The 25807-nt window shown below is 43.1% G+C and overlaps 1 protein-coding gene across 3 annotated transcripts in view; it reads right to left on the bottom strand.

Moving 5' to 3' along the window:
* CYSLTR2 (cysteinyl leukotriene receptor 2) overlaps nucleotides 1-25807 on the bottom strand; it is a 40844-nt gene that overhangs the window by 10059 nt on the left and 4978 nt on the right. The window contains exons 2-4 of one of the 3 annotated variants that reach the window (XM_072976215.1): nucleotides 6302-6377; nucleotides 5000-5067; nucleotides 3533-3645 (exon numbers count right to left, since the gene is read on the bottom strand). The gene's annotated coding sequence lies outside the window, so the exon portion shown is untranslated. Of the gene's footprint in view, nucleotides 1-3532; nucleotides 3646-4999; nucleotides 5068-6301; nucleotides 6515-6780; nucleotides 6987-25807 lie in introns of those variants that run through there. The other 2 variants (XM_072976214.1, XM_072976213.1) reach the window with 2 other exon arrangements.

Raw genomic sequence — 25807 nt, forward strand, 5'->3', positions numbered from 1 at the left:
AGTTCAGAGGAACAGTCACATGGAGGCTGGAAGTCTGTAAGCCTGACTTGGGAAAGGGAATATAGCAAAAAGAGAAGCTTGGAGATTTTGTCTTAGCTCAGCTTTTGAGAGAAATAATCTATTGGTTGGCAGGGCCAGGACAGAAGGATCAAACCCCAAATCAGGTAGTACAGAGCTGAAATGCTAGAGGCAATACAGGCAGAACGCATAGACCAAATCCACGATGCAAACCTGGAGCTGGATTAGACGTCACAATTATGTGTCAGCGCTGGATGGGCAGAGCACTAGAACCAGGGTTAACCCCCAGAGCCCAGAGGACAAGGGGACAGGGAAAGGGAGCTAAGACTGATATGTGACCAGCCAGAATTCTCACAGATGCATTCCATTACAAATGACCTTTTTTGAAAAGGACAGAGTCCTATCCATATGTCCCTGACTTTGGAGCCAGGATTCTGATAGAATCTTAGAAAAACTTATCTAAGGAAAGGGTCCAAAAAGGTAGAAGTAGATTTGAAGGCAATCAAGTCCTTAAATGTTTGACCAGGAAGACCTTTAAATCACTTCTCCCATCTCAAGACCAACGGGGCTTGTGAATTGCAATGGGAAGGGCGGCCTGGGACCCCATCCTGCTTTCCTCCCTCACTTCCCTCACAAGAGGTGGGTGGTGGGGAAGAGGGTGGCAAGATTGCAACGGCCTCATCAGCTGCAGATGCTGGGCAAAGTCCCTTATCATAGACAGAGCATGGTATCCAGCAGGTATGACCACAGACAGGAAAAGATGGTAATAGTGTGGAGGGACCAACAACAGACCCTAGCAATGGGGACTTCCTGAGCAATGAGGGAGGAAGGCACAACTCATGGGGAAGGTCAGTCTGCAGGCAGCACGTCCCTTGCACTGCCAGGCCATGAGGGGAAGAGGACTTCGGATCTGAGAGGCGGCCTGGCCATCGCAGGCAGGCCTTGAGTCCCGGAGAAGCCGAGTGCTGGCCAGAGCCTTGGGCACAGAGACTCAGGGCAGGGATGCCAAGATAGGGAAGGTGGGGACCAAATCTCAGAAACAAGGGAGATGCCCAATTTTAGAATCGAGGTACCAGATCAGGATCAGATCAACCCCGGGGGAGCACTGAGTCCCAGAGTTGCTTCAGTTCCTCTGCCTCTGACTGGGACTGGTTCTGGGCCCCGTAGGGGCTGGAGGCAGGGCGGGAGTGGGAGCGGCTGATGGCTGTCAAGCAGCCCCAGTTGCAGGGAGGGGACATCTACAGAAGCTGGGGCTGTGATTCCAAGAGCATCTTCATCCTTGGAAAGCTAAAGAAAGAAAATACACAAACACCCTGCCGAGAGGCCTCATTTAGCTAACAGGCCCAGGTTAAAAGCAGGGCCAGCGCAGATCCAAAATTCCATTTAGTGCTTCATTTTCTCTTGAGAAACCTTTAAAACACTTTGTTCTTTTCTGCCCGTAAACAATACATTTGACTACACTACACTGAAATACTTCACTAGACTGATGGGGAAAAAAAAGGAAAAAGGAATCAGCTGCTAGATGTGGTTGTAAAAATCAGCCAGATCGATTAACTATGTGATGGGAAGCTGAGACATATGCGAAGAGGTAAATTCAAGGGAAATTAGGAAATAAATTGACAGCACAATTTGCACAGCCTTAGAGGGACAGCAGAGGGTGAGCGTGTGCAGAGCTTCCTGGACTGAAAGGGGCCCCGAAACAAAGAAAGAGTTGAGGCTTTGTCTCCTGCAGCTTTACTGGTAATAAAATCACACAGAATAATCAGCAGCAGCAGATGGAGATTCCATATTGCAGTTATGAAGAAAAGCAAACATGCTGCGTGACCAGTTAAAATCTGATGAAGGTGAACAGCTTACACTGATGCTTAGCTTGTTTTCACGGTCATTGCAAAGCTGCAATGGTCCAAAACCTCACAGATTTTATTTTTACTTATACCTAGAAAAAATTTTTTTGATGCATTCCCAGTAGGGGACCTTGTGGCAAGTCCCACCCCCACCGTTGGCACAGACTGGGAGCCCGCAGGTGCACTCACCTTCAGTTCCTGGGTACAAGCCTGTGACCTGCCTGCAGAACCCGAAGACTGAGGCCCTAAGACACACTGACACAAACACATCTGGAACAGCAGCAGGCTGTGAGCAGTTAGACCACCGGCTGCCGTGACACTGTGGTACGCTGCTCCAGACCAGAGAAGCTGGAGAATAAAGGTTGGAGGACTTGGCATCATCTTTACAGGAATTAATGATGGGATTTTGTGCAGAACAGCCCTGAGGGAGCCGGCAGTGGCCCCTAACCCATCAGCACATGATCAGAAGGGAAACTCGTGGTCCTGCAGGGCCAGCAGACTCTCCGAGTGCTGTAAGCCAATGTCCAGAGTCCTGCTTGGCCCCCATTTCCAAGAGTTTTAATTCCCACGTTGAAAATCCTTCTGGTAAATTGATATCAGAGCCCTTGGCTGTCTGAGTTCATCAGCCACCCTCACCACCCTTCACTTCGAGCCACACAGCCTTGGCCAAACCTGCTCTGGGAAAGCCCGTTTCTTCGATTAGCCCCCGTCCCCCTCAAGCCGCAGATCCTCATGCGTCCAGCCAGAAGCGACAGCCAGCGTGGATGCGCCTACTCTGTGGGAGGCACTCTGCAAAGTCCCTTGTGTGGATTAACTCAGTCAGTCCTCAGATAGCCCTGGAGACTCTGAATGCTTACTTTGTAAGTGAGAAAATGCGAAGGGCAGAGACACTAAACAGCCTCTGTGCCCAAGGTCACCATCCCACCAGTGGTGGGATGGGGCTTGAACCCCATCGGGTCTCAGTCACAACGCCATCCTGCTCTCTCTGAGCCACGCTGATTAGACCCTGTGGACATGACAATGAAGGAAACCTCCAGGATGGTGGATAAATCAGACAAGTCAGTAGACAGAGTTCTTTTTGAGGTGAGAAGTTGATAGGCAAAGTGAGGTGAGAAGGGCTATCAGAAGGAAATGTGAAGAGTTGAGTAGGAACCTGGGGGAGTGACCCCAGACAGCCTCAGCGAGCAAGGGAGAGGTTTTTAAAGTACTGAGGGGAAAGGGTGGCTAAGGAGAGTGGGTCAGGGGTTCCAGACAGGGGAACAGGGTGTATGAAGTCATGTTGCCGAGAGCACAGGGCACGTTTGGGGAACTGCAAGTAAGATGGTCTCGGTGAAGCATGAAAGGGAAGACCAAGTGGGTAGCGGGTGGTCTGAGATTGGCCTATATCCATACTAAGGGGGTTGGGCTTTATCCGGAGAGCAATGAGAGCCCTCGGATTGTGGGAAGCAGATTTGTATTTTAAGCCGATGGAGGACAGTTTGGAAGGAGGCAAGCCTAGGTCTGGAGACAGACAGAACGGGAGCCTAGAAAGGTGACTGAGAAAGACTGGCCAGATGATAAGAGATGAATCAAGGACGCAGGGTCAAGGAGGCCAAGAGAAAGACTGTTTTAAGGAGGAGGGAGTGGTCAGAGGGGATAAAAAGTATCCAGAGACTTAGCAATAAGGTTACCTGTGCTCAGAGGCAGCCCATGGCCGGGAAGTTGAGGAAGGAGCAGCGGTTGATGAAGTGACCACTGTGAGGGGAGAGGACATACCAACTCGGCTTCTGTGAAGGGTTTGCTGCTAGAGGATGTCGGGGAGGGAAGATGCATGTCTTTTCTCTGGAGACACCTTGATTCTTAATCTCAGCCCATCTCCCTCCAACGACTTCAGTCTCTTCTGTTCATTTCTCTTCCTCTGTCGATCGTACACTTGAACCAGGCTGGTGTAGAATTTGCACTAAACTTGACTCCCCCAACCCTCCTACTTTCTAGCTGTTCATCCCTTACTCTCTGAGGTGTAGCTGCCTCACCTTTAAAAGGAGGCTAATAAAGATAGTCCCTTAAGATTGTTTTGAGTCATAAATGGAAGAATATGTCCACTATGCAGTGCAGCTAATCAACCAAACACCAGATTCCTCTTCTCCTACCAAAGTCTGTGACCTGTCAAGCCTCTACTTTTCCCTGTCCTTTCACGCCTAAACTCCCTGAATCACTGGGCTCGGTGCTGTCATTTCTTTCTCGTCTTCCTCTTCCTCATCTACAGCAATAGCTGCCATGGTCCAGCCTCACCTCCTCTCTGAATCATACAAAACCAGGATAAGGTTGTTTGTTCCTGCCTAGCGGTTGGTGCTACTGCTCTTTTCTCAAACTTCCTTCTCAATCATCCTAGAGGAGGATCCTCATGTCTTGTCTTTGTAACCCTCTCTCCTCTGATTTCTGTAGCCCCGACGACTTACGGTTTTTCATTTTCTGACTGCTCAGCTCTTCTGAGTCCACTATCAGCTCTTTTTTGGTGGCGAGTGGACACCCACTGGAGCCCCACCGAGGTCCTAGCTCACCTTCTCTGCCTCCGACTCCCCGACAGGCCTTTTATATGTTGAAAATATCATATTTTCACCTTAAAATTTGCAAAGAATTTTCTTTTTTAATATACTTTTTATTATTATTTAAAATTTATTTTTATAAGAATTTTCTTCTGTTATCTCATCTGTTCCACCTGGCTATCTTTTGGGTAGGATGAGTTGCATTATTATCTCCATTTTACATATAAAAAAAAAAATCCCTGAGACCAGGAGAGTTTAAGCCTGAGCTCCAGGTCCTGCATTTCTAGTTGCCTACAGGATAGCCTTATTTGGAGATTCTGTTTCTACCTCAACCCCTGCCTCGCTGACATAAGCTTAAATTACAAGCTTTACGAACAATCAGACATAAACAAACTTTTGTGCATTTGCTTCCTTTCATCTTTCTTCAACTATACATATTTTTAAGCAAAAATGAGTGCATATTTTAATGCTGTTTTGTACCTTGCTTTTTTCTTATCACTAAATCATGTGCCAGTTTCTGTGTCAATTAATCATGGCACTAATTTCTGTGCCAATTAATAAACATCAATGTCATGTTAATGGTTAAAAGAGTACTCAGTTATGTAGACATACCGATGAATAAAATTGAACAGCAGTGGTCAGCTGTTAAATGCCCACCTTGTGTTTTGTCCTGGAAGAGTCTGCAAATGAAAGGAAGTCTGGCTAGTTTGGCAGAACATGAACAGATGCTGGGCTTAATTTGGCTACTTTTAGAACATTCTGGAATCTCCACCTCTCTAACATCTAACCACCAGTGCATGGAAATAAATTCATCTCTTTAATGCATTAGTAAATTGAAACTCGTAAGTGAATTCTCATCTCAAGAGTTTATGAGGCTGAGGTAGATGACAGAAATTTCTAGACGTCTTATGTTTCCCACAAATTACCCTTGCATTATTTATACAGTATTAAAAGGGAGATTTGGGTGGCTTTCCTGATAGTGTATCTCCCTTTCCCTTAAAATGTATTACTCTCAGGTATGTGTCAGAGACAGGAGACTATTTCAGATAACCTAGGTCAGCTGCTTTTATGCTTGACACCCGTTAGAACCACCTGGGAAATTTTTGAAAGTTAAAAAAGAAAACCAAAACCTATAGATGACTGTCTCATCACCAAAAGTGAAGTTTCAAGTATTCTAAAGGTAACTTTCTAATCGCCTCAGAATCAGCTGATTCTGCCAGAATGTACAGCCAGAGATGAGAATCACTGACTGAGGACCCAAAGAGGTGGTAAGCAGAATACAAGCCCATGTTCTTACACACTCCTTCCCTCCCATTGTGCCTCTGACAAAAAACACAGAAATCTGCATTCTCAAATTTCACCTCCTCTCCTCAAAGAACAAGACCCTGAATGAAGAAAGCTTATCTTACATAATCAAATGCCTCCGTCTATGAAAAATAAGGAAGATGCCATATGACCCAAACTAGGGGAATGCGTGGCTCAAGTATATTGAATCTCTTCGATGCAATATTATGCAGTAATTTAAAATTATGATTATGAAGCATTTACAGCAATGTGGAAAAATATATGCTCTAATAGAAAAAAGAAACATAAACATATTCATTGTATATGAGCACAACTATGAAAATCAACTAAAATCACATGCAGACACACAAAAAAGAATGAAAAGAAATACCCCAGAATATCAATAGAAACTATCTCAGTGGTGGTTTTTGCTTCCTTCTACTTTTTTGTAGCTTCCCAGTATTTTTTAAACTACCATGTATATGGTAGAAAAAAGTTTATAAGACAACTTACTTTTATGAACTTTACAAAATAAACCTACTTTTCAAAAAGTATTCTTCTGACTGTGAAGTGATAAGCAAAGTGTAACTCTTCACAATGAGCTAACAAAGCGAAGATAAAAGTGCTCACCTGAGTTTGCTTTCTCTCAGCTGCCTTGGCTTCTGTCTCCTCTCTGCTGTCTTCCTCCTCCAAGTAATTCAGCTTGCTTGTTTCAAAGAGAAGTGAAACAGCAAATTATATTTTATGAACAGCGTTAGCCAATAGCAAGAGAATAAGGAACTTTGGTCAGTGAGTCGTCTGTGCTTTATAGGATCTGGTGTGAGTGCGGGAGCTGGCTTTCCTCTCAAGATGAAGGGGGTCAGATTTCCACTCAGGGACTACATCTAAGGGAAGAATTAGCCCTGCCCCTCTAATGACTGTTTTTATCAGCATCTTTCACAACAGATCAAGGGATGTGATGGGCTAGAGTCAGAGGTTTTAAGTGACTTTTAGTTCCCCTGAATGATTTTTGTTTCCCTGACAACACTGAAATCAACACCACCTTATATGTACAGCACTTCAGAGCTGTTTAGAGCAATTTCCATCATCCACGTGCTTTTTCAACCTACTTGCACATGGGCGGAGGCCGTACCCATTCTGCTGAAAATGTTGTCCAGAGTTATCAGTGGCATCATCTTTGTTCATGTAAAAGGTCCTTTCTCAGTCCTCGTCTTCTTTCCTCAATTTGTTTTGCACAGTTAGCCACTGCCAGTTTCTTGAAACTTTACCCTCCTTGTTCCTCTGACTCCCCTGGTTCTTTTTCTACCCCGTAGATTGTTTCCTATTTGCTACCCTTTCTGATTACTCTTCTTCTGTCCTTTTTCTAAGTGTGAGCTTGCCCCAAAATTCTGTCTTCTGACCTCTTCTCATCATCTTCTCTTGTATTTATCTATGCTATCCACACCCATGGCCAAATTTAATATGCTGAAACTTCCCCTCCCCAGTGCACACTCCCCCATATACTCCATCTAATCAAATGGCACCACAGTGATTCAGCCAGCCAATCCAATCATAAACCTAGAGATCGTCCTTAGCTTCTCTTTCTCCCAGAGCCAACATCCAAGCCGATAACTCTATTTGTTCTACTTGCAAAATATCTCCCAAGTCTAACCATTTCTCACATTCCCCTTCCCCATTAGGATCCTCAGCATGTCTTGAATGCTGCAGTGACATTAAGCAAGAAATAAAAGGCATCCAAATTGGAAAGAAAGAAGTAAAATTATGTCTGTTCACAGATGATATAATCCTATATGTAGAAAACTAACGATTACACACACACACACACACACACACACACCTGTTAGAACTAATAAAAGAATTCAGCAAAATGACAGGACGCACTAAAGTCAATTGCATTTCTATACACCTACAGTGAACAATGCAAAAAGGAAATTTCATTTATAATAACATCAAAAAGAATAAAATATTTAGAAATTAAGTTAACCAAGAAGGTGAAAGACTTGTATGCTGAGACTAAAACACAGCTGAAAGAAATTAAAGACATAAATAAACAAAAAGATATCCCATGTACATAGATTGGAAAGCTTAATGTTAAGATGTTAGTACTTCCCAAACTGATCTACAGATTCAGCACAATACCTATCAAAATCTCAATGCTGTTTTTTCAGAAATAGAAAAATCTATCCTAAAATTCATGTTGTTAAAATAAAAAACAAACAGGGATTAGCCTTGAAAATTCCAAGGGCAAAAAATATACCAGTTTAGGCATGCAACTAAAACTTAGTTTATTTTTCGAGAACAACTTGACCGGTGTCAAATGGTTTTAAGATTTTTGACACATTTCTCAAAATCAAATTATAAATTGGGAGTCTTTTTGACCCAGAAGCAAGTTGGGGTATTCCAGAAGGCCCCTGGAACATCTCAAAAGATTTGTTTTCTCTCCTTTTAAAGGAAATGTTACACTGATTAGGCTTATTTGATATGTTAAATTATATGAGAACTATTGTCAATTAAGTGATACCAGGCTTTCTTTATGTTGTATTTGTATAGTTATATAAGTGTTCTAGAAATTATATGAAATTCCTAAAGTCCTGATATGTTATCAGTCATCATTTTAAAACGTGTTTCACAGAAATAACCGAATTTATTTGTCAGTTATTTGTGTATATGCCTATATGTGAACTTTCATTAGATCTTTAACCATGGCTACTTTTAAGTTTTTGTCATTTGCCAATGGTTATTATTTTACCCTGATGCTTTTGCAAAAGGGTTCTTGCAAAATGCTTTATCTTCAAAGAAATTCATGGAGAAAACCCTGACAAGTACTTTAGAATGCAGGTTTCTGATAGTTTTACGATCATAACACTGAACTTGAGTAAGAATTTCTAAAACTCTGATGGAAAACTGATGAATTCATAAAACTGCTAACAAAAGATCAAAACCAACAAGAATTAATTACAAGATACTAAATGAACTGATGAGGAAGATTATACTTTTTATGACTTCATTTAAAGCATCACTGCTTCTTTAATATTTTGTTTTATTAGAGATTCAAAGGCCCCCTTTTTCTCCTCTCTTTAAAGTTACCTATCTATAACTTAAAACAATTTGGTAAAGTATATCTTCGCAACAAAGGTTAAAACATTAAATTTTTTTTCCTTACCTGATTCCTCCAGAATTCAGGAACTCTTATTAAGTATTCTTAATTTTCATGACAATGTATGCATTTGCCTGTGTTCACTAAGAATCTAATCTCCTTGTAATAGTACACAGTTGGATGAGTCCTTGTTTTGTTTCCTGGCCGTGAGAGGCTTTTGAAAGTTTAATCTGAGATTTCTTACGAAAGGTTCCAGTGTAGCAGATTCAAAATAGCCAATGTATTCAGTCACTATTCTTGCTGCACTTATATAAATAATCAGGCCAAGTTTATTGAAATGAGACTTACTTTGCAAACAAATTAGTCTTACTGTGATTATCTTTGATAAAAAGGGGGACAATTATAGAGAAAAAAAATTGGATCTTAGTAACACATCTTTGTGAAGAGTAAATTCTAGTGCTGTTAATTCTTTGAGGTTTTGTTTTCTATCTATCAACCAGAAAGGAAACTGAATTCTTCTAGTTTCTCAAATATTTGGCTGGAACTCTCCAAACAAACATTTCTGATTTTTTCCCACTATTTTGACTTGGAAACTAAAATTGTCCTTTTCCAAAGCCATGCAAGCTAAAACTGGACAACTTAAAATAAACGTCAAAGAAATAATCACAACAGCTCACGCATGATCAATTTTGTACCTGTTGCTACGTGACTACTCAGAAAAATCACCCAAGACATTCACACTGTAAACCAGGAAACCTATCTGATTGCCACTTCTTGCCCTCACGCTATCGGAAGATGCTCAAATTCAACATCTGGAAATTTTCCCAGCTGGCTGCTCTCCAAACTCAGAAACTAAATTTATAATTTGCTCAAACTATTAACCTCTTATTTTTCTTTTGTTTCCATAGAAATGCCTCTCATTAAATTACCTGATTGCTCACACCAGGTAGAGGCCTAATTTAGGTGGACATTTATATGCAGTACCATCCCCTGAATTAAAACATCCTTGTGTTCATCTTGTCCTAAGTAACATGAAGATATAAGGATATATGTTTGATAATACATCATGTTGTGTCTGTGTAAATAATTTTTTTAAAAATTGAAACCTAGTTACACATTATCCAGAAAAATTGCAGATTGACTTAGAGGTAAAACCTGTTTGATTATAACAAATATGAGTTATTTAATTTTTATATCTTGTCTCCTGGGAATCTCTAGGGAATTTTTCAATCTTTGGTTATTGTTTTCTTATAGTCATCATATTAACCTCTCTAAGGCACTGTATACTCTCGAGGGTTTTAAATGCCTCTCAGCAGCCTCTCACATGCCAAGTGGTGTCCATCATGATCAGACAACTGGGTGAAATCAACAATAACCACATAAATAATGAAGATGGTGACTATATGGCCCTTTGGCCCGATGACTCAACTAGTGAAAACAGTGAATATGCCATTCTTTGGCCTGACTATCCATCAATGCAGGTAAATGAGAATAATGCTATTCTGGTTGTTGATACTCTCAGACCACTGAAAAAATGACCAAAAGGAGGAACTGTTAAAGTCAAAAACAAATAGAGACCAGCCATGAAAATTACCTGGGCAGACAAAACCACTTTAGTTATGCAAATAAAGCTTAATTTAGTTTATTTTTGCAAGACTAACACTACCTGGGTCATTTCTTGCTTATGCCTCTGGAAATTATTGAAGCAAAACTTGAACTGTTTCCCAAGGTTGATATGAGGTAATCACTGCAAATTCTATTATAACCAATCACTGTGAAGAATAAACAGTCACTGCTTTCTCCCTGTGTAAGCTGCTTTATAACGATATACTTCTAAGCCTCTTTCTATGTTTTGATTTGAATGCTCCCAGTTTGCAAATTGTCTTTTTGGTATGTGCACAATGAACTTTTAGTAATTACTACTTCAATGATTCATTGTTTTAACGTCAGCTATTTCTGAACTTTCGACAGTGTGGAATCTAAAGGGGCCCCTAAATAGCCGAAACAATCACTACAGTAATAATAATTTTAAAAAAAAGTGTAGGCTTAGCATAGACAGATAAATAGCTTAATGGTGTAGAATAGAGATCTCAGAAATAAATCCTCACATATATAATCCAATAATATTTGACAAGAGTGCTAAGATCATTATGGGAAAAGACAATCTTTTCAACAAATGGTGCTGGGAAAACTTGGATATCCACATATAAAAAATTAAGTTGAACCCTTCTCTAACATCATAATACAAAAATTATCTCAAAATGGATCAAAGACCTAAATGTAAGAGCTAAAGCTATAAAACTTTTACAAGAAAACAAGGGAAAATCTTCGTGGATTTGGCAATGATTTCTTGGACATGACACCAAAGGCACAGGCTTTGGACTTCATTAAAAATGAAAACTTTTGTGAATCAAAGGACACTATCAACAGATTAAAAAACAATCCACAGAATAGGAGGAAATATTTGCCAATCACACATCTGATAAAGTATCTAGACTATATACAGAACTCCTTCAACTCATCAGCAACAAAAACAAACAAAAAATTCAATAAAAAATGGGCATAGGACTTGAATAGACATTTCTCCAACAAAGATATAAAAATGGTCAATATGCACTTGAAAAAATACTCAACTTCACTAATAATTACGGGAATGCAAATCAAAACCAAAAGGAAATGCCACTTCATACCCACTAGGATGGCTATTTATTTATTTTATAAAACAAAAACAAAAACAAAAAAAAAGTGTTGGCAAGGATGTGGCTGACCAGAATGTAAAATGGTGCAGCCACTATGAAAAACAGTATGGCAGTTTCTTAAAAATTAAAGATAGGATTATCATATGATCTAGCAATTCTACATCTAAGTGTATACCCCAGTGAACTGAAAACAGGATCTTGAAGACATATTTTTGTACTCATGTTCATAGTACTATATTACTCACAATAGCCAAATTGTAGAAGCAACCCAAATGCCCATTGATGGATGAATGAATAAACAAAATGTAATATATTCCTACGGTGTAATATTATTCTGCCTTTAAAAGGAAGGAAATTCTGACACATGATACAGCACAGGTGAACTTTCCAAGTTCATCGAGAGTTTCAGTCTTGTTAGATAAGAGAAGTTCTGGAGAAAAACAGTGGTGATGGGTGCACAGCAATATGAATGTGCTTAATGCCACTAAACTGACAGCCTTGGGGAAGGAGCAGGTCCATGTCCCACAGTGTGACTTGTGCAGCTGGGTTTAGGCAGAGCTTTCCCCGTGGAGGGCATGTAAACGTGGAGAAGCCTTCCCACCCTTCTTGCCATTATCAGGGTCCTTTCCCTCCCTTTCAGCACCCCCTCTCCGAGAGCCCTAAAATCTCTTACTGCCCATCCTAGGCCTTTTAGAGGAGAACAGTCATGTCATTTAGGATAAAATTAGTACGTAAGAATGTAAAATTTTGGAAACGGTCCACAGAATTAAAATCTGAACAAAATACACAGGACAGAAAAGAATCTCAACTCATTAGTTTAGTGTCAAATTTCTAATTGCTCATCATTCCCTTCTGGTCGCTTCCAAATCCCAACAGTGGTGTCTCAAGCCCGGCTTGACCAGCTCTCAAGAGCCCTTTCCCTGCCCTCTGTGGCTTCGGTCCCCACAGCGGGCGTCCTCTTCACTCCCACCTTTGCCTGAGGAGGCAGGTGGCCAAGTAAGAACCCCAAACAGAGAGTCAAGAGATGGATGGTCTGATGTCTGCAGGCTGGTTGTGTGGTGTTGGAAACACGCCGGGACCCTCCATGGGGGAAGGGAAAGGAAGGAAGGAGGTTACAAAGATCAGTAAGACCAGTTTCTGAACATAAGGAACTTCTAAGCTAAACTTAGTTTCTTTGCATAAAAGTCAATCATACTACCAACCCTCGAAAGACAGCATTTTAGTGCATTTTCTTCTAGACATTTTTCTATGCTGTCGTTTGCTCATTTGTCACTTCCTCTTTGATGTGAATTTGTATTCTGCTTTTTCCCACGTACACTTTCACATATTTTCCCATGTCGGCATGAATATTTTAGGGATTGAATTTTAATGCACTGTTGTTGGGAGAAGAAACTGCCTTCAGTTGTTATTTTTACCCCTCACCGTGTAAAGCTTCTTTTTTTCCCCCAAACTGGGGCTGACAGACTGTGATGGATGGCTCTGGGTTAGTTTCAATGATAGAATATATGGCGGGAGTTTGTAAACATGAAGTTCAATACAGCAGATGATGGAATGGCTCCTGAGATAAATGACAAATGAGCCACCGGAAAATCCTAAAGAACGTTGTGTTCTCCACCTTCCCTGGGTCGAATATGAGTTTGAGACCAGAGCTTTCAGAACTAATCGGATCTTTAAGAACTAAGAGGACCTTTCCTGACTCCACACCTCGTGTCCAGGGTCAGGACCAGAGCGCCCGGAGAGCCGACCTCTGTGCGGTTTTGGGCAGAGCACATGCGTGGCAGGGCCCGCGGTTTCCCGACTTCCCCCTGCAGGCACGGCCACACACACGTCTCATGTAGTCATTGCAACGATGCTCTGAGTTAGATATTGTCCCTTCTGATAATATCTAAATGATGAGGAGCCTACATTTCAGAGATGCTGAGTAATTATGCATTCTCCTACCATTAGCAAATGCCAGCCTTAGTTCCTTTCCATATTATAAACCCATCCTGCCCATGTTAGGGATTTCTACTTACTAACAGAACCAAAAGCACCTCTTAGCCTTGCTGGGCATTTACATGACACTCACATTCATTTGGCACAATTGTTTCCTCAGTTTATCAGGCTTCTGTCCATCTTAAAAGCCCAAAGGTGGAGGCAGCAAATGCCTCTTGGGCATGCCAAACTAAAACTACACTGGGTATGCTCAATAGAATGGGCACAAGCTGATGGCCCAAGAAAACAAAAACACAGAACTCATCATGCATTTAAGTACTTAAAAGAGTACTTTGCAGTTGCTTTAATAGCTGGAGACTTCAGGATTCTGCAGATCCCAGGAAATTGTATTATTTCGTCTAAGTAATCAGGGAAGTCCAAGTACAGAGCCTTTAGGAACTGCCCAGATGAGCCAATTCACTTTACTTCTTGTAGATGAGCCCTGAGGCTCCTGTTGACAGCCCAGGGCACAATTAGTATTACCCTCTGCTCTGATGGTGGTGAGGGCGGTGCTGCGGAAGGAAAGGAGCCTGGGCTCCATCCTGGTGGGGTGGAGAGAGGTGGGTTTGGTAAAGGAGAGGGTGCTGCAGAAAACAGTTGGGAAAGGTGCAATGGAGAAGGCATTCTGAACTCTGAATGTCTCACGCTCTAGGGGCATCAATGTTTATAAATTGGTGCACATAAAAAGACTTCTGTTTTGAGCATTTTGAGTAATTAGGAGCCTGGAAGGAAGAAGCCCCAGGAAACCTAGCAGGGTGCACTGAGGAACCAGCTTGATGTAAGGCAGTTGTTTTTCCTCTCTGTGTAAAGTGGTAGAAAAGAATAAACGAGTTTCTCTTTCTGGGCCAGAATCAGAACATCCTAGTTATCTTTGTGGCCCCATTGTCTACACAGCAACTGAGGCACAGTAGGTACTCAATACATATATGTGTAGACAGGAAGAAAGGAATGAAAAGAATCTTGCCAACTTCATGAAATCCATCTGCATTCCTCCCTTCATTCTTCCTTCTGCCCATTTGCTCAAGAAACATTAAGCAGAGGTACGCCAGTCCCCATGCTGGACAAGGAGTATATAATGACACCTAAGACATGGGTCCTGCCCCCAAGAGGGTCACTACCTAGTAGAGAAGGGCAGGAGGTGAACATTCCTGAGTCCTTGTGCAAGGAGGTCCTGAAGGAAGGAATTGTCAGTCCTAGGGCCCAACGAACACACATAGGTGACTCTGTGTGAAGGATACCTGTTCTGTGTATTAGAATTATAACAAGGTGTCCCTTCCTCAGTTAGGAGCTTGCCAGTTGCCAGAGACCAAGGGCTGGATCTCTATCCTGCTCCACCTTGGTCCAGGGCTCAACCTTACTGGCCCTGATCAGCTCTTCTCCTCGAGGGAGAGCACATCAGGAAAGGCTTCTTAGAGGCAGCGGGGCAGAAACTGATCCTGGGAGAGAAGCAGGTGCCCCAGGTGAAGGGTGGGCCTTCATGGCAGTGAACCTGGGTAGAAGCACTGGGCAATATGCAGGGAGCCACAGGCCAGCCTGGGCTTCCATCCCACGCGGCCATTTCCAGCTCTGGGTGTGTGTGCATGACTTGCCCGCTCAGAGTCTCTTAGCCCCTGTGAAATGACAATAACAGCACAGTGAGCTTGTTCTGAAGGTTGAATAAGCTGGTGCACATGAGGTGCTCAGCGTGGGACTTGGCGAAACACAGTGTTGTGCTAAGTTTTGGAAGAGGATAAAAAGATGAATAAAAATAAAGCTAAAGATCTAATCTTTTCTTAGAAACAATAATTAGTACATATGCAAAAACTAAAAAAGTGCAGTATACTGTTTATATGTATTTACATACAATATAATGTGTATGTGCACTCGAACTGTAATAATTCTACATAATAAAACTGGGGGAAAAAAGATGAATAAAAATAGAGCCTACTTGCAAGGAACTTAAAATCTAGTAGTTCAGATAAGGCACAAAAATTATACTCCAGGTAGCATGTGAAATTTCCACAAAGGAAATGAATGAATTTAAACTCCTTTAATGTTGAATGGTTGAATTTATGTGTCAGCTTGGCTAAGCTATGGTGCTCAGTTGTTTAGTCAAACACTAGTCTAGATGTCACTGTGAAGGTGTTTTTCGGATGAGATGAGCCTTTTAATCAGGAGACCTTGAGGAAAGCAGATTATCCTCTCTTGTGTGGGTGGGCCTTGTCCAATCAGTTGAAGGCCTTAAGAGCAAAGACTAAGGTTCCCCAAAGTAAAAGAAATTCTCAAGATAGCAACACAGTAACCCTGTCCAAGTTTCCAGCCTACTGCCCTGAGGAATTTAGACTCAAGACTACCACATCAACTCCTGCCAGAATTTCCAGACTACCAGTCTGTCCTGTGGTTTTTGAATTTGCCAGCTCCCATGTTCACGTGAGCCAACACATTAAAAAAAAATCTGTGTGTGTGTGTGTACGTGCATGCATGCCTGTGTCTTATTGGTTCTGTTTCTCTGGAAAAGCCTGATTAATACAGGCAGGCCTTGGGGAAGTTGAAATGCACCATGTAAGGAATGAGTAGGATTCGTACACAAGGGGAACTATTAGATTAATAACTGTTCTCTCTGGGGAATGCAGATTCACAGCATTTTTGAAGGGGGAGTGTTTGGACAATTACCAAACAATCCAGCTCTCTCAGTTTGCAAGTTTCTGATTTGTGGCCCCTTCCATCTCAATTCCATATTGCATTAATCAGGCCTTCCAGAGACTAGTTTCAAACAAATCTCTCAAGGAGTAAATGACAACAGCAGGCAAGGCTATTTATTTACAGTTTGGCACTTAGCAGAAGCTGCCAGACATTTTAATGCATGGCTTATGCCCTCTCTCTGACTAGAGTATAAACTTTCCTAGGTATTCTCAGTATGCAGCCTGCCATTCTAAACACAGTAGCTGCTCAATAAAGCTGGTCAAATTGAATCAAGTCAGGTATGTCTTTCCATGGACCTGAGATTGTTCCATTACAGTATATTAAACCCTCACAAATGGCAAGCGTTCTAGGCAGACCCGGGGGGGACAGGAAATGATTTAGAAACTGCTCTCACCCTCTTACTTCCCCTCCCTCCATCCTCCACCCTCCACCCTCCACTAACTCTCCTAAAGCCATTCCTCCCCCTGTTCCCCTCTGTACTTGGCCTCAGGCTCAACGTTTAGTCAACAGTGACCAAGGACGAATGGGCTGTAGAGCCCTCTGCTTGATGCCTGGTGGAAGAAGGAAGGAACAGAACTCCAGCCTCTTGTTTTCTTGGCCTCGGATGCCAGTGGTCACTTTCTCCACCCTGTCTCAGCTGCCCCCAGGGCACAGCCTCAACTCTGTCTGTATTTAACCACACACTCTCCAAATCCTCCATTCCAACATCCTGCTCCTTCTTGGCCACCACCTCATCTCTGACTCACTCGAGTTCCACCACTCCAGCTACACTTCAAAATCACAGGGCGCTCTGATGCCCAGTCCACCTGTGCACACACTTGCGTGCACACACACGCACACACACCCACCCCATATAAAGAGCTGCTCTCTCCAGTCCCTCCTTCCCCAGCCCAGAGCCCAGCATTCTACCCCCTCTCCTGCAAGCGCCCTCCGTCTCCTCTCTCTCCTGCCCCTGAAGTCACCAGCCCTAATTAAATCCAACGTTCTGCCTACTCCCTGCCTGCACTCCAGCTGCCGAAACCCGATGAAGAAAAGCAAACATCCTACTGCTTGTTTTTTACTTGGAATTTCTTACAGCTCTTAAACGGACATGACATTTCCCTGGTAAACCCAGTCCCCTCCCTGCGAGCAGACTCTTTGGCAGTTTCGCCGGTGCTGTCCACCAAGCCGTGTCTCCCTACTCTCGCTCTTGCTCCTATAGCATCAGTTTCTTCCTTGCTGCATCGTTCCATAAAGTATATTGATAGGCCTTAACATGACCTCTTAGATAAACTCCTTGCCCCACACACCTTTTAGGCTATTCCTCCATTTCCCTGTTCTCCTTCAGAGTAGAGACGTTGCCTTTTTCATTCTACTCCCTCATCCTCCGTTCTCTTAAACAAGCCCCCTTCCAGGGAGGATTTATTACTTGCAGCAAGTAAGGAGAACACTGGAATCTTTCCCAAAGCAGTGTCTCTCCGAACAGCAAAATTGGGGAGATTTTAAACTAAGGGTACGTGCATATTCATGAAGGGGCTTGGGCACTGACAGAATCAAACTTCAGTTGAAGTCATGACGGTCAGAAAAGGTCAATGTCATCATCTCTTGGGTTCCAGTTGATCTGACGGTTGAGCACTTCAGGCTGATCTTTACCATTAAAACAGAATTGGGAGTCTTTACTACCATTATATTATCTTTGCTATTATTATTTTGCTTGCCCGGTAGCAGTCATTTGTTTCTGCATTCTTTTGTTCTCTTAAGACCATTGGTTACTGAGATCTGTTCAAAGGAAGCGTTGTGGCCACACAAATCACAGAACGACTTGGCCAAAAATGGCTTCCATTATGTCAAGAAAGCCATGCCTGGTTCTCTTTCTCTGGGGACTCCTTGCCTTATCTCCTTACTTACCCTTTAAGTGAGACAATTTGCTTGCTGCAGATGAGAGGGGCGGGTCCTCATGCCTCAGCAGCTTGGCCTGAATCCAGATGCAGGAAAGGCACCGAGGGCCTCCTGCCTGAGGACCTGGCCACTGTCCGAACAGGCTCAGAAAGCTCTCCTTCAGGGCCACCATGACAAGGGTGGTGGTGGTGGGATCCTCTCAAGTCTATTTCCTGGTTTGGGAGGGTAAACTTTCTAATATTTTAATATTTATTTTAAAATTGTGTCGTGGTCCCTGAGCAAGTTTTCTCTGCTTGCTTGGGCAAGTTTCAGAAGCTCTTCCTGGCTGTTTTCTCATGTAAAAATAGGCATAATAGTATCTACCCCCTGAGGCTGCTCTGGAGAACTCTGACTAGCTCACCTCCCCCAACACATCTTTATTTCTTCTTCAGGCCTCGTGCACATCCTTCAGAGGCCCATGCCAACATGCAGCCATTTTCTCATTGATTCATCTATTTCTTTAGTATCTCTATTGAATGGAAGTGCCATCAGTGCTGGGCAGGGCTGGGCAGGTGTGCCCTGATCCCCCCTGCCTTCTTTTCTCAGATGTTCTGGGCACACGGCAGACGGAGTCAGTCTTGTTTGAATGAGTGAATGGTTAAGGCTCTCCGATAGACTGTAGGTTAGGGGAACCCCCATATGCAAACCACACTTCCAATGTGTGTGAGAATGTTGTTTTAAAAATGCTCACAACATTAAATTAAGATTTGGGGTAAGCAGATACAAACTACTATATATAAAATAGATAAAGAGCAAGGTTCTACTGTACAGCACAGGGAACTATATTCAATATTCCATAATAAACCATAGTGGAAAAGAATATGAAAAAGAATATATATATATGTGACTGAATCACTTTTCTGTATACCAGAAACTAACACAACATTGTAAATCAGTTAGACTTTAATTTTTAAAAAATGCTCACAACCGCAATGAGATACCACTTCATACCCACCAAGATGACTAGACTCTTACACACACACACACACACACACACACACACAGTGATAATACGCATTGGTCAGGATGTGGAAAGATCAGAACTCTCATATGTTGCTGGTAGGAATGCAAAACAGCATAGCTACTGTGAAAAACAATTTGGCAGTTCCTTAGAAAATTAAACACAGAGTTATCCTACGGCCCAGCAATTCTACTTCTAAACTATACCCAAGAGAAATGAAACTACATCCCCACCAAAACTTGTGTGCAAATGTTAGCAGCAGCATTTATCACAATGGCCAAAAAGCTGGAAACAACTCAGTGGATAAAGAAAGTGTGGTCTATCCAGATTTGGATGTATCTGCGATGGTTGTACAGCCTTGTAAACTTACTAAATGCCACTAAATTGTATACTTTTAAGTGATGAGTTTTATGGTGTGTAAATTGTGTCCCAATCTTTAAAAATAATAAAATGCAAAAAAAAAATGCTGTCAAGAGATGAGCTCTCATGGGCTCAATGTGCAGAATGTAGCCTCAAGCTAAGTGGAGCATCTGGCATCCCAGCCACTCCCTTAAGACCCTCCACCCCGTAAGCAAGGGCATCTCTAAATGAGGGGTATACTCACCATCATAAGGATAGTAATATTATTCCTAGTGTCCATTCTCTTTTTGGCCTATAAATCTGCTTGTAGGTGATTCTCATTTTTAACACTCAGCCGCTATTTAAGAACCTATAGCTGTAGCCCCTTTGAGAAACATGTGCCAAGACCCAGTATTGAACAGAACAGTATCAAGTAGGAAGCGACACTTTGGACTGCCACAGAAAGTAAAATGAAACTCCCCACATGTCAGCTTCCCAGGCCAGCACCAGAGACGGTCATGTATCAGGAGTCCAATCTCAGCCACAAATGCCAGATTCCCGTCTTGTCCCCACCCTCTGAGCTGCCTGCTCTGGCTATTTCTGGTTCACTTCCTGCCACTCACATCTGCTCCATGGGAGCTTGTCCCTGAGGTTAGCCCAGGATGCGAAGAAGAGGAGGCACGCCCCGGGGTGCAGTGGCAACCCACGCACGAACCCCAGGGTCACCCCTCTACTCTTGAGGAGACACTGGTGCAGAGAATGAGGGAATGCTCTGTGGAGGATGTGCTAGACCACAGCTCACACCTACACAAAAGGTGTGAAGCTGCTTGCGGTGTCTGCACCTTTCATTGAGAATTTCAGAAGAAAGGAACGGAAACGCAATGATTGGCTCTCATCTCCCAGAACGTGGCGAGTTCATTAGAGCCGGTCGGAGCCCCTCCCTCACCTAGGAAAGCCAAGTGCACAGAGCTGGTATTAGGAAAAATTCCTTCTGAGAAGGAGCAAGGGTTAGCCTGGGAAGACTGCAACTGATGTCGGAGCACGTGGACACAGAGTCCATTTTTACCAGATCCAGACAAAGGTATCTGATCAGAAGGACAGCATGTGCTTTAGAAATGAAAAATCAACCCATCCCCTCTGACTGCAGCTTTTCCCTTCCTAAAGACGAAAGGTGGGCACTAAAACCCCATGCTGAATGTTATTTGGGCACAATCCCTGGAAGCCTCATGTTTAGCAGGCAAACTACCCTTGGGCCGACTTCTGAACTCTGAGCAGGGCTGTAGGGGACCAGGAATAGTGAATGGGAGAACTGGGCGTATTTGCAGAAAGTTCTCTCCAGAATTAAATGTGTAGAACTAGATCTGGTTTTACTAGACGAGTCTTGAGCATCAGACCTCCATCAGCGCCGAAGACCAGCTTGCTGTGTTAGCGGGTGGGGAGAGAAGGGAACTTCAGAGTAGTCAGCACAAAAGCACCACTATAGGGAATCCTGAGTGTGGTCCCAAAGTGGCAGAGCCAAAGGGCTGGCACGTTAGGAAAGCACTCGTCAGAGACTGAATTCTCTGCCAGGAATGGGCTCATCTTCAGGTGCGTCCTGTTGGGAAGTACTGAGTGCTGTGGATCTGATCACAAGGGAACAACAGCCAACTCAGACTGAGGGACTATCTGCAAACTCACTGACTTGGACGCTTACGAAACGTCCCTGTCATGAAATCCAAAGACAGACTCAGGAACCGTTGTAGACTAAAGGAGACTGAGGAGGTGGGGCAAGCGAACACAGCGCGAGACCATGGATTTTCTTTTGCTATAAAGTATATTACAGGGCCAATGGACAAATTGTGTATAAGGTTTGTAGATGAGAGAGTAATAGTTTATCAATGTTCATTCCCTGATTTTGGTGATTATACTACGGTTATGTAAGAAAATCCCTTGTGTTTAGAAAATACACAATGAAATATTTAGGAGTAAAGGGACACCGGGTCTGTGTCTTGCTCTTAAATGATCCAGAAGAATAATGGGGAGGAGTGGAGGGATTAACAAAAAGAGGAAGACTCCTTCATGAATAAAATCCCGATTCTGCTGGCAAGGAGGAAGGGAAGAGTGGATGTTGGATTTCACAACGAGCACACAGATCTTAATAATAAGGTGGTCCTTTATTGCTGAAAAGTATCTTGGGTAAATTACACTGTAAACCACTTAAATGTGCAGTTACATGTAATAGGACATCAGGTGATACTTCTCCTGTGGTCCTGGAATTAGCCAGAAACTTAAAGGACACCCCGTTCAGAGAGTGGCCATCAGTTGGGGTTAGTTCTTTACCAAATGCCTGCGAGAGACACCAGTTCAGAGCCGATCCTACGCTCTCTCCCTGACCCCACACCCAGGGGCTCTAAGAAGAAGGATGAGAGGTAAGGGAGTCCCGGGCTTTTTGATTAGTATGGTGTTCATGAGAAAAGCTATTTCCTCCCATTCTCCAAGGGAAGGTAGAAGACCCTAAAGATCTGGGGGCAGGGGCTACAAAGAGGGAATAGCTGCATTTTATTTCCTGGTTGAACATCAGCTTATCTAGTAGAGGTACTGGTCTATCCCTGTTACCTGAGCAAAGGGAAGAGAAACTCAGAAAGATGGCAAAGTGCAGAGAAGGCTCCGCAGTGGAGCAGCTAACCCAGCCACCATTTGACAAGGCAAAAGTGTACATTTCCGGTAGGTCAAAGAGACTCCAGTGAAAATAACCAGGTTTGGGTCACGTCGCTGATATCAGATCAAAGATAATTAACCTTCAAGAAAAGAACCCCGAGCAAGAGGCTATGGGATGGCCCATCTCCAGTGTGGATGGGGACAGTGAGGAAGGGTAAGAGCGAGCCAGGACAACTATTAAAGTCACCTGGCCTGAATAGTTTAGTTATTAGTTGTCTAATAACTAAAATCCGATCTTGCTGGGGGGCTCAAACCACAGATCTGTGTATTCCACTTTCTACTCAACAGCTTCAGCTGGGTGTCTGAAAGACGTCTTAAACATGTTCAAAATCAAACACCTAACCTTCGTTTCCCAAACCTGCTCTTCCCACAGCCTCCCCATTTCAATTAATGACAATGCTAACCTTCCAGGTGCTCAGGTCAAACGCTTTGAGACATCTTTGATGCCTCTCTTTTTGACCTCCTATATGTCAGGAAATACTTTTAATTCAGATTTCAAAATTTGTCCAAAGTCGGACCACTTCTCCTTACTCTTCTATTACAACTCAGATCCAAGCCACTAACATCTCTCACCTGAATTGCTGCCACAGCTTCTTAGCTGGACTCCTTGCTTTCACCCTTGACCCTTGATGAGAGTTGGAATTGTGTCCCCCAAAAATGTATGTTGAAGTCCTAACATCCAGTACCTCTGAACGTGACCTTATTTGAAAATAGGGTTTTGCAGATATAATTAGGTTAAAATGAGGTCAGATTGGATTAGGGCAGCTCTAATCCAATGACTGGTGTCCACAATGAGGAGAGGGAGATATGGAGACACAGAGATACAGGGAAGAAGAGCACATGGAGACAGAGGCAGAGATTGGAATTACGCTACCACAAGTCAACAAACTTCAAGGAACGCCAGCAACCACCAGAAACTGGAAGAGGCCAGGAAGGATTCTTCCCTAGGTCCTTCAGAGGGAGCGTGGCCCTGCTGACACCTTGATTTCTTGCTTCTAGCCTCCCAAACTGTCAGAGAATAGATTTCTCTTGTCTTAAGCCATCCTGTTTGTGGCACTTTGTTATGGCAGCTCAAGGAAATGGATACACCCCTCTACAGTCTATATCAACATAGACCCAGGGCCATTCCAGTCCTATCACCCCTCCTGCCAAAACTGTCCAATATCCTCCATGTCCAAGTCCGGACAGTGGCTGATAAGGTCCTCTCGGGTCTCCTCTCCCTGTCTTCACCTCTCTCACCTCCGTCCTGTCGCCCTCCCCTAACCCGCACTAGCTGCGCGGCCTCCCTGCTGTTTCTTGTCCAAGCCAAGCTTGCTCCCACCCCGGGGCCTCTGCCTCTGCCTGGAAGGCTCTTCTCCACACGGCTCCTCCACACCTGCCTCAAGTCTTTGCTAAGGTGTCATTTGCTCAGGCAGGTGTACTTTGACTACCCAGCTTAAATTTGTAATCTGTTGACCCCTACACTCCCCAAACTCGTTATTCTTCTTGATTTTTCCCATCTCGCACAGCACCTTTTCACATATCATATAATTTACCAGTCTATTATGTCTTCTCCCAAAGGTCCTCAGAAGGGGGATTTCTGGCTGTTTTGTCCATGAAAGCTGACACACAGAAAAAACTTAGTCAAAATTTGTTGAATGAATGAAAAATGAAGGAATGGTTCTGTTGGGACAAAAGGCATTTTAAGGCAGATAATCCTCCTCCAAATGGCTTATGAGGACTGAATTCTTTGTCAATGTATCTTTAGACCATAGCCCCCAGATCCAATTTAAGCCAGGATCTTTACAAGTTAATCAAATGAGGATTAAATGAGAAAATGTATGTAAATGCAGCTAACATTGTTCCTGGCACAGAACAGGTTTCTAATAAATTAAGTTTCTACCTCTCTACCCCGTTTCCTATAAGCACAGGATTTGATTATCCTGAAGGAGCATGGAGGGCTTCTTTAATATGATCCCTCTAATGATCTGTGGCCACGGTGTCTGATGGCTCCTGGCACCTGCACCGGAGACTGCTCTTCCAGACTTGTGGGTGAGCAGTGACACGCCAACATGAGGGCCTGGCAGAGCCATGGTGGTAAGTTGTGGAAGTTCTGGGCTCCTGCAGCAACAGGCCTTCTTGCTCCTTCAGGGAATAATTTTTACTGTTAGGGACCTCATCTTTGCCCTTCAGAGCCTTCTGGCATCTTGTGTCAAAGCATGTCATCAACACAAAGGACCCAGAGGAAAGAAACAGTAGTTGTGTTCACCACCCTGCACTAGTACAGTGAATGTAACTTGATACAGCCTCTCCGCTGGGACCTCCAGCTCCTGGACTTACCCTTCCTTCCAGGAGACAATGAAGTCACTTAGCCATGGCCGTCTTAGGAGGAGATGTGTATCTCTTAAAGGAGAGCCTAGGTAGCTCACTTGTTCTAATTTACATTTCTCTTTCTTTACTCTTTTTTTTTTAATTGAGTTATAGTCAGTTTATAATGTTGTGTCATTTCTGGTGTACAGCACAATTCTTCAGTCATCCATGAATATACATATATTCATTTTCATATTCTTTTTCACCGTGAGCTACTACAAGATACTGAATATATTTCCCTGTGTATATAGTATAAACTTGTTTATCTATCCTTACTCTTTTGCACTGAAATCGTGCAAGATTTCTTAACTCTTTCTCTGAAGTTCATCCTCCACAGTCACCACGTCGACAAAATATAAAACCATGCCCTGGATTCCCTGAAGGCAGTATCTTGATGAAGCATTTACAATTTTCTAGGAAACGAGAAATTTCAAATTACACTTCTTCTTCTTATTGATACATTATCTCACTTAGTCCTCTCAGAAGGTGGGTATTACCATTTTGTAGATGAAAACAAAGGACTAGATAAATTCAGAAAGTGCCACAAGTTTGCTGTATAAATTTCCTGGCGCCACTCTGTAAAAAATTACTATGAACTTGGTGGTTAAAACAACAGAAATGCATCCTCTCCTAGTTTTTGAAGCCAGAAGTCCAAAAAAATCAAGGTTTCAGCAGGGTTGGCTGTGTCTGGAGCATAGGAATGCCCTGCTCCTAGCTTCCATCAGTGGCAGCAGCCATCCTTGGCATTGCTTGGTTTGTTGATGCATCAAATCTCTACCTCCCTTTCACAAAGCCTCCCCTCTGTGTGTCTCTGTGTATGTTACATTGCCCTATCTTTTTTCTTATAAGGACACCAGCCATTGGATTTGCGTCCCACCTTAAGTCCAGGATGATCTCATCTCTAGATCCTTAACTACATCTGCAAAGACCATATTTCCAAATAAGTTCACACTGACAGGTGTCAGGGGTGACAACTTGGACCTACTTTTTGGAGGATGACACAAGTCAGCCCCCTGTAGTCACTAAGAGGTGACAAAGCCAGGACTCAAACTTAATTCTAACTGAGTTTAGCATTCCAAGTCCATACTGCCTTCCCCAGTGATCCCAGAGGAACTAGCATAAACTACTCTACATCTGTAGCTGGCTTGAGGACAAGTGCCTCTTGAGTTGTCTTCCATTCCTAAGAGAAAAGTTTTAATTTTAGCCTTTCCTACTGTTTATTTGGATTCAAATGGTATTAAATCTCTGTACCGTATTCTTCTGAGACTTTCTTGGGAAGCGTGTGGGAGGTTATTCTAGTGTTCAGTATATTCGCAGCATCCCCCTCCCTGCAAGGTACTGAAGTTGTTCTGAGAAAGAATCCGAGTGCACCTGCCAACGGAGCTTCTAGCCACAGTGCCCCGGCATACACTGAATTTGTA

Source organism: Vicugna pacos, chromosome 14, assembly GCF_048564905.1.
Source record: "Vicugna pacos chromosome 14, VicPac4, whole genome shotgun sequence".
NCBI lineage: Eukaryota > Metazoa > Chordata > Mammalia > Artiodactyla > Camelidae > Vicugna > Vicugna pacos.